Raw genomic sequence first — 9,917 nt, 5'->3', positions numbered from 1 at the left:
TTCAGGATAATTTTCAAAGAGAGAAATTACTAGGTCAGAAGATATTAATAATTGTTAGACACTTGATTCATTTTGCCGAATAGCTCTCCAGCAAAAAGGAATCACATGAAACTCTCACATGATATTTGAGAGGGACAAGTTCATTTGCCAACACTAGCCATTACACTTAAAAACATCTTTCTCAATTTGTAAAGGAATCTGCATCTGGTTTTATTTTGCAAGTGAGAATTGACTATTTTTTTTGTATCTGCATATTTATTCTTTTCTTCTATTTGTGAATTCCCTATTCCCATTCTTTACCCACTTTTCCTTTGAGAAAGTCTGTTTTTTTTCACTAATTTGTTTTTCTTTTGTTAATTTATTATTTTTCAACTCTTTGTTATGTATGTAAAACTGTAATTTGTTTTTGTTTTTGTTTTGTTTTGTTTTGTTTTGCCAGGTTTTCTTTTGACTTTTGATTTTATGTATTTTATAGAAATATATCTGTGAAAATATATAGAAATATATATATCTGTGTAGTAAATCTTTCTATACATCTTATTCTGCCTGGAAGTGGTTCTTGAATTTAACATGCATCAGAATGTCCCAGTGTGTTCATTAAAACACAGATTCCTGGGCCCTATGGGTCAGGGTATATTATTCATTAATTCTCTGGGGTAACCCTAGCAACTGTTTTTGCAAGTAACCCAGCTGATTCTAAATGAAGTGGTTAATAACCCCCACTGTGAAGCAGTGCTTTGCAGGTTCTTGCTTTGGATTAATACTTAGTTTCTTTAATCATGTTACATAAATAGCTGGGCATATTTTCTTCTATTTTCCCATGTTTTCATTTTTCTATATTGATCCATTTGATTCAGCTGGAATGTATATTACTATAAGTTTTACCACAAAATATTGAACCATTTTCATAGCACAATTTATTTAATAATAACCCAACATTTCCCCAATAATTTGCATTCCAAGTTTATACTATTTACTATAATTTTATAAATATTTGAATTTTTGTTGAGCTTTTTCCCTATATTGATTTGTCTATCCACTCCAGCACACTATTTTAATTATTCTATCCTTTAAGTATTTCTGAACAATGTCCTCTCCCCATTACTCTTATTTAAAAATATTTTGGCAATTCTCACCTGTATAATTAAAAAAATTAGCTTGTCAAATTAAAATAATTAGAACATTTTTGCTGGAGTTGTATTTAATCTATAAAATAATTTGAGAAAAAAATTACATTTGTTTAACACTGTGGCTTCACTACAACATATATTTCTATCTATTTATAGCTTCTTTTATGATAGCTATGCTCTGAATATTTGTGTGTCCCCCTACCCCTCCAAAGTCATAGGTTGAAATCCTAACCCCCAAAGGTGATAGTATTAGGAAATGAGTCTTTGAGAGATGCTTAGGTCATGAGTGAGATTAGTGCCTTGTGAAGAAGCTCTAGACAGATCCCTAGCCCTTTTCATCATATGAGTACACATAGCCAGCTCTGAATCAGGAAGGGGGCCCACACCAGAAGGAATGGCATACTATACAATACTCAGATACATATCAAATGGGTAAAGATAGGTCTCATAACTTTAATGCAGTACAATTTTGGTATTCTAGTGATGATGAGAAGTATCAGTAACTAAAAATGTTTCAATAGTAGTTTAATAATCTGTTCTTTTCCTTTGTAAAATTCATATTTAGACCCTGGAGTTATCAATTATCCTGATGTGCATGACTAAAAAAGAACATTTCTGTTCTCACATAAAATGGTATTTTCTGGATACTACAATATAGAATTTTTTTTTTAATTTTAGCTGTTTTGGGAAGTTCTCATAATAGAGAGTTGGATTATATCCCAATATTCTAGTTTTTAAAAATTGTCATGATTGGCACTACCCAAATTGAAAATTGGTCATTGATTTCCCTCTATCCATTTGTGGAAAAAAGAGTTCACTTGAAAAATCAGAAATAAATAAATAAATACAATAAGATTTTTTTCTTGAAAGCTCAGAACTTTATTACATTGTTAAAGTTGTTCTAAGCAAGATAAAATTTAGCTTAAAACTGCAAAAGAAAGGAATTTGCGATGTTGAACAGAAGTGGATCCCTTCCTAGTGGGCTCCACAACAGATACTTCCTGATTTGTTCTTGTTTCCTCATGGTAGTCTGATCTGTAGCCTTCCCATGGGCATCTTCGTCTAAGTGGTTTCCTGCCCTTCACCTGGGGCCAAAGAGAGAGGAAGAAAGGCTCATTCTCATACTGAGATCACTTAGGAAGTAATCCTGGGGTGGAAGAGATGTCATACTTGACTGCCAGGCAATGACAACAATGGAAGAAGGGAAGGGAAATCATGCCAAAATGAAGTATTCAAGACTTTTCCAACTTATCTTTAGGACAAGGATTTACTAAGATGTATTTCTTATTTTTAAGGATATTATAAAAACAAGAGTGGTACAAACCTCATTGCAGACGTCCCAGGGAATATTAATCTTAGGGAACATGGATGAAAGAATGGTTAACTCTGAAAGGATAGATGGGTAACTCTGAAAGGGTAGATAAAGCTTCTGAATATTATTGAGTTCGGTGTACTTCAGGGAAAGATGGCCATTAGGTTGGCCCATGGAGCTTTAGAGAGGTTCAAGTTGTATATATGAGCCAGAGAGACTCTAACAAGGAACATGAGAATGTGAGAAACAGTGAGATAGTCCTGGAAATTGTGTGTAGGGTCTCCTGAAATAATATGGTATGTTGAAAAGCTATGGGCAAGAGCATTTTAAGAAAATATGCTGAGCGAAAACTAAAGGTTTTCTCAACAGCATCTGTATTAGTTTCCTATGGCCAGCAAAACAAAGTGCCATAAACTGAGTGACTTCAAACAACAAAAATGTATTATCTCAGGGGTCTGGAGGCTAGAAGTCTGAAAACAAGGTGTGGACAGGGCCATGCTCCTTCGGTGAACTGTAGTGGAATCCTTCCTTGCAGCTTCCTAGTTCCTGGTGGTTCACTGGCAATCTTTGGTGTTCCTTGGTATAATTTTAATCTCTGCCTTACTTATCACATGGTATTCTCTTTACTTATGTGTATGTGATATGTGTATGTATATAAGTTTTGCATTTATACCTATATGTAGATACAGATTTAGTAAACCAATATTGTTTTCTATTAATATACACTCTTGAGCTATTATAATCAGTATTAAAACACTGATATTGACACAAGTTTATTAGAGTCTCTATAGATTTACATATATATGTATATATGGAAATATAAAATTTTTCCCATGTTTTATGCCATTTCCTTTTAATATTACACAGTTACTAAGGCAGGCAATATTGTCATAAGATGAAGGTCTGAAATGAAGAAGGTATTTGCAGTTTATAGTTTACCTGTTTTTCCTTCAGAGTTTAAAAAATCATCTTATTTGCCCTTTTATGATTAAGTAAAGCTGTTTTATTAAAATCCTATTTCTCCCCCCAAACTTTCTAGCATAATAAAGACCTCTGAGAAGTTTACAATTTTCTCTGCCAAATATAATGCCTGTATTTAAATATTTGTAAGTATATACCGTCTACATACCCCCTCAAACACACATGGAATGTGTTTTACTATTTATTAAGGAATATTTCGATTAATTAAATAGATATTCAAATTGTGCATCACTTTAAGGTTGTTTGATTTAGAATAGTACTTGGTTTCAGTGATAACATGCATCATGAAAACACTTAAAAATGTGATCTTATTTCCTTCTCGTAATCTCTCCTCAGGAAAGTAAACAGGAACTTTAAAGACGTACCCAGTATGTCTCAGGGGCTACTTTACTGGCTCAGTTCAACTCTCAACTGTGCTGGCATTTTTCCTTTTAAGGACAGTGAAGTCATATCCATGAAGGCCATGGTGTCATGCACGGGGAAGCCACCGCCAGGAGGAAGAAAGCCATTCCCTGACCAGGTTCAATATTGCCCCCATCAGGAGCATCTCTGCAATGGAAGGTTGCACTTACCATCCAGCAGTTTAAAGAGCAGGGGTGCAGTCAGCCCAGAGACAGAACTTCTGTTTTCACAAACAAATGAACAAAACAACAGAAAGGATAGAAAAATCATTATTCTTTATCTAAACTGCAAACCCAAACAAATCCTCTCTGATTTGGCTTGCAGATTCTAGCTTGACTTTCACATTCTTCCTTGATGTCCTTTTCACACGTCCATGAGGCACTTTCTATAACAGTGTGAGCCAGCTGCAGGGACTTTTCTACCTGTCTCATGGCTCCTAGAGAACCTTACCTTTTCATTTTGCTTTAAGCTGGGCAGGCTATGGTTTCTTAGGTTTAGCTTTGGGAAGGTGCCCCCTACTGGGCTTTGGTTTTGGAGGGGAGAACTTGAGGACCCAGGAAGGGGAGCTGCAGAAAGTTGCCTGTGAATGTAATCTGGACTTTGGAACCTCCTGGATGACACAGTGGCTTATCATCTTGTTATCAACCTGGAAATCTAGTCAAGTGATACATTTCCAAACCCCTGACTGTCTCATGACTGACTTGTAGGTATTAGGCAAAGTTTCGTTTGGAAGGACTGCCATAAAGTTGTTGACTGGACCTTGTCTCAGGAAAAGTTTAGTGTGTCCTGGCAACCTGGGAGGTCAGGGGTATTATGTAGAATAGTAACGTTCCTAAAATTGACTCATGAACCTGCCTGTGAGTAACCGAATTGTCCCTGGTCTAACAGAGAGAGGATGTCAAATGGCCCAATATACACTTCCTAAGAGTCAGTGACAGCAGGGATAGGAAGGGGTCAGTCATGTAAGAGAAAGTCTGGACAAAGGCCAAGTCAATACCAAAGAAACCATCGGTCTTTCTGCACTTTTCATACTTGCTCAAATGTTCTACTCAGCAGATACTGGAGCAAAATGCAGATAAATGTTCTGTGTAGTTTATTCTAAAATCACTGACTGTCACTGTCACAGGGCACAAAGCTCTCTATGAGAATACTTCTGTTTCATTAATCATGCTTCCTTTGGAAAATATAACTAAATGTAAGTGATGTCATTTCTATTGCTGCTCTGAAAAATGGGCTTTGACTATTTAATTGTATATGATAGATGTTAATATTTTGGTGTTGGATGTAAGAGAGGTCATTATAGTATGCAATGTGGTAAAATATTTGTTTTATGTTAAGAGAGAAATACTCAATCATTTTTATTTACATTCTTTTGCTACTTGGGTCAGGCTGCCCTAAGTAGTTCTATTTTCTAAAGAATAAGACTATGGAATGATTTCATCATGGATTCCAGTTACAGAGTGAAACAAATATAGCCTTAGGACTTTTGCTATGCATACTATCCTTAATATTCTAGAAGACCAAAAAGAGCTATTATAAATAATTTTGAATAAAACTCTGATTTTTTCTTTTATTTGTAAAGATCTCCATGAGTTTGAAATAAACAACAAAAACCTTTTGCTCTGATAAGATACAAATAACAAAAATAAATCTACTAGTGACATCATTTTAAATGCAACTTTAAAATGAGATATACATTTTTTAAAAGACTAATTTTTTTCTTACAATTAGAGAAAGATAAGTTATCAATTTGCCTTTAGGAATTTATTTTTGGTATGTGTGCATTTAATCCAATTAAAGGGAGATAAAATACATCAAAAATAATGATAGAAAGCTAAATTAAGTCTTAAATATAGGTAAGTAGAGAGATTTTTCTCCCTTTATTCCTTTTTTTTTTTTTTTAAGAGGCAAAAAGGGTAGAGAGCTAACAGGCTTTCAGATATGAAATGAATAAGTCACAGGAATGAAAGGCACAGCATAAGGAATATAGTCAATGGTACTATAATAGTGTTGCATGCTGACAGATGGTAGCCACACTTGTGATGAGCATGGCATAATGTGTATAGTTGTTGAATCACTGTGTTGTACACCTGAAACTAATGTCACATTGCATGTCAACTACTCTTCCATAAATTAAAACAAGAACAAAAAACAAATCCAAATAGGGTAGAAATTAGAGTGGCCAGCAGGGGGCTTCTTTTAGGTTTCTTCTTTCCTTTAAATTAAGAGCTAAGCTGAAAATACATTTTACTCTTTAATTTTATAAATAAGGTATAAAGTCTAAACAAAAAAATTTTTTCTTCTCTTTAGTTTACTCCTCTCTTTTATTTCCTTTCCCACCACCAAGATCTGTAACATGTGATCCCTGCTGCCTGGCCACTGCTGCCTCTGACCCCACCAATTAACATTCAATCTTTGAAAACTGCACAGGGGAGGATTTGGATGATGGACTTCCCACCAGACATAAATTAAAATTAAATTAGGAGCAAAGAAGCATATTCTGGTTTGATGGCTTAAACGATAGTTATAGAAACCTGGTATCAGCCTGAACTATTTGGGAAGAACTTTCTGAAATGATGGGCTTATATAATAGTATAAAAGGTAATAAATGTCTATGTAACATGACATTTTAATAGTATTGTGTTGTCCCAGGGATTTGAGAGTGTGTGAAAGACCTCCAGAACTAATAGGCAAATTCTGAATATAGCTGCAAATCATCTTCCCATTTTTTTTTGATTTGTGTGAAAAGTTACCTGCTTTTTTACCTCCTTTTTTGGTCCTATTTCATAAATGTAGGCTCAATGAGTTTAACAATAGTGCAAAACAATTCACCGGATAGTGAATTGGAACGTAAAATTGTGTCACTTGTGCTATTCAGGTGAAATCTCAAGAGGAATTGAAACTAACCTCATGTAATTTTTCAAATAAGAATATTTTTTAAAAGATTTTATTTATTTATTTGGGGCGGGAGGGCAGAAGCAGACTCCCTGCTAAGTGGGAAGCCAATGCAGAACTCATCTCCAGGACCCTGAGATCATAGCCTGTGCAGAAGTCAGATGTTTAACCAACTGAGCCACCCAGGTGCCCAAGGACTGAGTTCTAACAGAGGAGGTAAGCAAGATAGTTATAATAACTTTGAAGTCAGTAATTCCTGGTTCATATGAAATTATGTTAGGATTTTATTTTAACTCAAAGAAAATGAAACTTTGACTGTAAAGATAACATAGAACGGAATGATTTAGTCATGTTTCCCAAACTGGGATACAAAGCAGTGGGACATGGGTTACTGAAACCACAGGAACAGCCTGCAGCTTCACATTAGGCCAATTTACATGCGATTTGGAATGAAAGAAGGTGAGTAATTTAGCTGGCAAAACAATTTCAAATACTTTTATGCTACCTTAATAGGGCCATGTTATGAAAGAGAACATAAAATTCAAATGATTCATGTAAGATAAAATATAAATCTTCAAGAAATTTTAAACATGCAAAGGTCCACATTAGTATGAACCCCCCACTCCCAACCCCTACCCTAGATATATTAATTAACTAAATGTTTTGGAAGTCAAACTACCAGATTTCCTTTTTTTTCCCCCAGATTTCTCATCTTGGCATAGTCATTGATTGATGTCAGTTAACTTTTCATGCATCAGTACAATTGGTCCCAGCTATTAACACAATTGAAGAATTCTTAGAAAATTAGAATTATAAAGTTGAATATTGCCTTAAACCATTCATGTAGGTAAAGGTATAAACACCATTCTCAGTGTGTTTGTTCAAAGTCCTGGGATCTACTTGAGAGGAAAAGAGGGAGGGTTTGGAATCAGAGGTATTACACCTGTTATTAAAACATAACTGTGATTTATATGTGCTTGCATAGCTTTGTCTTCCACCGTACTTAGTTCTCAGGGTTATCCTTCAAAAAAGGAAGAAATATATTTTTATTACTGGATGATTTAACCAGTGCCCAAGATTATGACTTATAACCTTGAATTTTAAGACTGTCCATGAGCATAATAAAGCCTAACTTTAAGAATTCCTTCTCTGGTCCTAAAAGAAGATATCAATAAGAAAAAAATTCTGTTACCTAGTTATGGTTTATAGAACAATTCCTGAGAATTATATCACAATACAACTTACTTGATCCAAATTACTCCTTGTATTCATCAGTACAACTATCTATAGGAAAAGATGCTTTGATATTATAAGGAGACTCTGATGAGCATTGAAGGAAATGTACAAAAATAAAGCCCCTTTTCTTTAAAAAATAGTAGATTGCTCTCCCCTTCTTTTTATTTTTTTTCTTTGCTCTTTTTTCTTCTGTGAATGGGAATAAAGAGTGCAAGTTAATGTATGTAATCATGCATTCACTGAACATGGCTATCTCTTTAATTTTTCTTACCTTGTTATTATATTGTTTTGGAAAACTTTGACAGAAAATATTAAGAGGCAACTGAATGAAAGATCAATTAGTTGCATGGCACCAACTTTGCATTAAAATACAGGTAATCTTTTTTTTCAGGTGTAGGCTATTCGTATCCAATTACACAGAGCCTTATTATCAATGAAGACATAGCTGGTTTTCTTCCTTCCATATTCCCTCTTCACCTTGGTATATTTCCCAGTAGTCTGTCCTGGAGGCCTCTTAAAAAGAAAAACAACTCTACACTGAACAAATTACATGCTGAAAAAGAGCCATAGGGATTATGATAAATTGATTGTATTAGTGGCTCCAATTTTCTATGGAAAATTATTTAATGACTTTTGGAAGCAACCTCCCACCCTGATCCTAACTTGGCTGGGTAACTTATTTTGGCCAATGGACTTATAGCTGACTTGATGAAAGCAGAGGCTTGAAACACACTTCTGCATTTCTGCCTCCATTTGTGGACCCCTGACACTGCCATTGGAATATGCCCTGGCTATCCTGCAGAAGTGATGTAAGAGGAATCAAACAAAGGAGAGCCATGTCATCAAGATCAGCTAAACACACTGACTGGTCAGGTGATAATAGATGCATGAATGGGGCTAGCTGATATCAGCCAACCCACTAGTTTAAAGAAAGGAATAGGTGTTTTTTGTCTTCAGCCATTAAGTTTAGAGCAGTTTGTATGCAGCATCAGCAGATTCATACAGGATGTTTTGTTTCAGACTTCTATTTTAGATGTGAGAAAACTGAGGCTAGGGTTTATATTTTCTCCAACTTTATAGAGCTACTAAACCCCCTATGTGTTAGAGTTGATGTGAACTCTATTCCCACATTATGTAAAAGCCCAAATACCTAATTATTGATAAACTATTCAATCCTTATCAGATAACTTCATATAATAGCATAGTAAACAATGTTGCCTAGAATTGTTTTGTTCAGTATTATATGTATGGTTAAAGATTTTGTCAAGACTAAGCTATTGAATTGCAAAAATTGTGATTTATGTGGAGTTATTCTCTTATGCAATGGAAAAGCTTGTTAGTGTGCTGAATTTGTAGTTGCATTTGATGCTTGAGATGAAAAAGAAAAACCTTGGAATAATAGCTATCTAATAAATACAATGTTACAATATGCACAAAATGTACAACAAATTACCCAAAACTTAATGGCTTTAAGCAACACATATTTAGTATTTTAGTTTCTGTGGGTCAGAAATCAGGAAAAACTTAACTAGGTCTTCTGCTCAGCATACCCCATAAGCTACTATTATGGTATCATCTGGAGACTGTGGTCTAATCTTGAGGCTCAACTGAGGAAGGATCAACTTCCAAGCATATTCATATGGTTGATAGCAGAGTTTAATTGCTTGCAAGGTCTTGGGAAGATGGCTTCATTTCCTCACTGACTGTTGGCCAGAGGTCAGCCTCAATTCCTCGACACATGGGCCTCTTCAACATGGGAGCTTAGTTTGTCAAAGAGATAATCTGCAACTTAATCACTTAGGTGACATCTGACCACCTTTGCTATATTCTATTCATTAGAGCAGATGACTAGGTCCAGCCCATACTCAAAGAATTCACACAAGAGCATAAATTATATAAGAGGCAGGGATCATTGGGGAACTTCTTAGAAGTCTGCCTGGCACAGCTGGAGTAGTTCAATT

At 35.0% G+C, this 9,917-nt stretch overlaps 1 long non-coding RNA gene across 1 annotated transcript; it reads right to left on the bottom strand.

Moving 5' to 3' along the window:
• Positions 1-2,008: 2,008 nt before the first annotated feature.
• On the bottom strand, positions 2,009-4,834 carry LOC111093489. The gene is made up of 3 exons (XR_005382140.1): positions 4,276-4,834; positions 3,996-4,045; positions 2,009-2,215 (listed from the first exon to the last, which is right to left on the bottom strand). It is a non-coding gene; the product is annotated as an uncharacterized LOC111093489 (long non-coding RNA).
• Positions 4,835-9,917: the final 5,083 nt, after the last annotated feature.

Source organism: Canis lupus, chromosome 31 (genome assembly GCF_011100685.1).
Source record: "Canis lupus familiaris isolate Mischka breed German Shepherd chromosome 31, alternate assembly UU_Cfam_GSD_1.0, whole genome shotgun sequence".
Taxonomy (NCBI): domain Eukaryota; kingdom Metazoa; phylum Chordata; class Mammalia; order Carnivora; family Canidae; genus Canis; species Canis lupus.
Note: the sequence above shows the minus strand (reverse complement) of the source record. Positions and strands in the feature narration are given on the sequence as shown.